This window comes from Choloepus didactylus, chromosome 2 (genome assembly GCF_015220235.1).
Source record: "Choloepus didactylus isolate mChoDid1 chromosome 2, mChoDid1.pri, whole genome shotgun sequence".
Taxonomy (NCBI): Eukaryota; Metazoa; Chordata; class Mammalia; order Pilosa; family Megalonychidae; genus Choloepus; species Choloepus didactylus.
Window position 1 is genome coordinate 104,269,493 of NC_051308.1, and position 3,825 is coordinate 104,273,317.

Genomic DNA, 3,825 nt, shown 5'->3' on the forward strand with positions numbered 1-3,825 from the left:
GGGGAGTCCTAAAATTCTCATCGGAAGTGGAGGTGAGGGCACCTAGTTTTGGGAGCGGGGAGGAAGCATGCTGGTCCCAGCATCACCAGTGTTCTCCCTTTTCAGTGTCCCTGAACCAGGCCAGCAAATGGGCGAACAGACTTGAAGATTTCTGGAATCCTTGCCACTGTCTTGGGAGTCCAGCTCATCACGGGCCCCAGAATCACCCCAGCATCTACTGGGCTTTGCCCTCAGGTGGCATCAAACCTCCGCCTGAGCTAAGGTTTAGATCCTGCGAACACAGCTCCAAACACAGTTGTGTAGGCTCATCACCAGCCCACAGCTGGTCCTTCCTTCACCTTGCAATTTAAGACAACCCTGCATTTTATGTAACTGCATGTTTTGGACTTAATACCATGTGGAATTTTAACATCTATATACTCCTACACATTGGGAGAACATGAAAAGAAAATAGAATTTCAACAAGGTCAAAGCTCTTTAGACCCGATTGGAATACATGTCTTAACAGCTAAAGAAAAGCAACATCTAATCAAGAGCTGTAGCCGCAGAGGAGTGAAGAATTAGTTAACGTCATAGAGTGCAGGTTGAATCTAGGGGATACAGGCTATGAGACCAGCCTTTTAGGCGACACTGACAGAGCGAGTAAAAACCATCTCAGTGTTATTTCTGGTCAGTGAACAACCTTAGCTGATTGAAAAGGAGCTGGAGGAAATGACTGGGATTGCTGTGACATCATTGTTTTCCTTGTGGTTATGAGTATTTCAAACCTGGAGAAATAAAGAATTAAGAGTAGACATGTTTAAGATAATCAGTTAATATTTTTAGTTTTAGTTTTGCTTGAGGGAATTTGGCTTATTAAAGTAACAATCAACTTTGTGGTTCTGATTTGAACTATGTAATTGAGTAATTAATTTCCATTTGTCATTTTAATTGGAAATATCACTAAGTTTACATGGAGTTGAAAATTTTAAGACAACATAAGAATTACCATATTTATAAGTTTAATGTATTAGCTTTATTAGCCTTCTTTAAGTTTCTGGGAAGGCTTGTTTGTTGATTGAAATACTTTAAAAGGAAATAAAATATATTCAATTTATTAGTGGGCTTAAAAGTCTTTAAAGGAGTCAACTTGTACATTTGTAAAAGGAGTCAAATATCAATAGCTCCTTAAAAGAGTTGTTAAAATTTGTCAGTTGCTAAGTAGAATAATTGTAAACTTGTAAACTGAACTCAGCTTAAGGCTGATCTAGGTTTTTAATTTGTTTCTTTAATAAATTGGATTTTAATTTTTAAAGACAATATAGTCTATGAATAATCTTTTCTGTGCACAAAAACCACCTTCAAGAAAAAAAAAATTATAATGAAGAACTCTTTTTGACTGGTTATCAGTTTGCTGAGGACACATAGCCGATGAACATCAGAAGCAGGATTCAAACCAGAAAACTTGAGCCATACCCCACTGCAGCTAGTCCCAAGGCTAAGCCACCCTGCATTACTTTTATTTTTCTCTTGACATGATTTTCTTTTTAACTAAACTGTGAGCAAAGTGATTGCAGAGACTGCCTTTCATCTTTGTATCACCAGTTCTTAGTACGATGCCTCTGTGCTGAATAAATGAGTGAGGAGAAACCAGTGAGACTGGTATTTTGGAGTTGAAAGGAGGTGAGCATTTTGAGCAGGGAGGGTGCTAGAATCACATTCTACATGGCGGTCACATAAAAAAGCTCAAAGGGTCTATAGGGTGTGACCAATAGGAGAGCATTGGTGATCTTCCTGAAAGTCCAGTGGATCCTCTTTCTATTTTGCCGGTGCTCTTGGCCTCCAACGCTGAAGGCCTTTGTCTGTGAAGGGAGATTCCTTCCCGGGGCTGAGCAAAGGGGACTGACAGGAGACACCAGCTACCCATCCAGGAGTTGTCACTCCTCACAGAGATGTCAGCGGAGTCTGCATATCCCAGCAAAGCCATCAGGAATCTATGGTGTGGAGCGGTGGGGGGTGGGGAAGGGAGCTCCACACCCATTCCAGATCTCCCCTCTCCCTCCATCCAAACTAATATCTGACCTCATCCTTTGTGGTAGGAATAGGTCCCAAAGTTCTTGCCCTCGGGTCCTTTACAGCCTGGTTTCTGTGCTAAAGAAGCTACAGCCAACAGCCTGTGCCTTCTACCCTTTTGTACCTGGGCAATTCTCAGCTTGCTGTTACTCGGCCTGCTGACTCAGTGTCCACTCATGCGTTCACCAAGCATGTAGAAACTTAGCCCTTTTTATGTGCTGACACTGAGACAGTCACAGGGAATTGAAAGTCAAGGGGCTGAGAGTCTACTGGGGAGAATGCACAAATAAGCAGATATTTATGATGCAGTGTGATACGTGTTAAGATAGAGGTAAGCACAGGTGCAGATGAGGACACCTACAGCAGCCGGGGGCTCTAGGGAAGCCTTTTCCAAGGTAGTGATGACTTTAGATGGGGAATGGGAGGATGTTTCAGTGAGGTAGGTGAGGGTGGCAGGGCCTAGGGGAATCCAATAAACTGAATTCGATGAGTGAGAAATCATGGGGGGGGTGAGTGGGAGAATCTAAAAGCAGTTGTGGTGAATTGGATTCCAAGGTGTGAGACTTGGTGACAGGACATAGGGACGTTGGCAAGGAGCAAGCAGATCAGGAATGGCCTTGTCCACGAGGATCGTGACCCTAGGCTCTAGCCTTGCAGAGGATGGGGCGCCTATGGAGGGTTTAAATAGCTATTTAAAGGGTTTTTGGCTTTTAAATAGCTCACTTCTTTCTTCCATTCTCCCTCATGTTCTCATCTTGTGACTCAAAAACTACATGTGGTTAAAGTGTGACGCTCCCAAAGCAGGAAATGTCTGTGGGCTAACATTTACACATGCACCGTTCACCAGCCGTCCTGTCCGGAGGCAAGTCAATCTGCTGGTGAATATTATGGGGCATTCTCTACAGTGGCCCTTGCTTCTCCTTGGTCTTTTCATGGGTAAGTCTGCCCCTGCCACTTCCTCCTGGGCATGGCTGCTTGCCCAGCCCATTGGTTTTCTCTAGGAGTGGGTAATTTTCCTTGATGAGGTTGCCTCTGTGGGAGCCAGGCTGTGTGTGTGTGTGCATGTGTGTGTGTGTGTGTGTGTGTGTGGTATTTCTGCATGTGTATGTGTGTGTGCATGCACATGCACTCTAATCTCACAGGCTTGGACTGTGTCCTTGTCATCTTCACATTTCTTCTACTGATTCATCACAAAAAGACTGGGTGTTTCCAGGCAGACTGAATAGTGGGGTTATGAGAAAGAGGATCACCACACAGTTCCAGTATTCCCCACATCTGCCTCTTGCCATCCTGAGCATGTTTCCTGGGACATTCCAGTTTTTAAGGCCCCATAGGGGTGCAGTGTATCAGACCATCTCGCATCTCTTTCTCCTTCTTTCTCTCCCACCAGCCCTTGAGACTCACCCTTCATCATGAATGGGCCCTCCATGTCCTGTGATTGACTTCAGTAGGGGATCTTAAACCTGGCAGCTAGCAGCAGCTCCTGGCTCTTTGGATTCTTACTATTCACCCATACTCCCAAAGACCTGAGAGATGGGGGGAGATGAGCTTTGGAACTGGAGGTCAGAGAAACAATGCTTTTTAGAAATCCATGGCCAGGGGCTGGGTTCTGCTCTTAGTATGTAGAATTTCAAGTTTTCACTTTCATTCTCCTTTATGGGGAAAACCAGCTAGGTTTGGCCAACAACATCACATGCCTTCAGGGTTGCACTACCCCAGCCTTTAGGGTGTCCTTTAGCATGCTAGTGAACCCATTAGATGTGTTTAAAACTT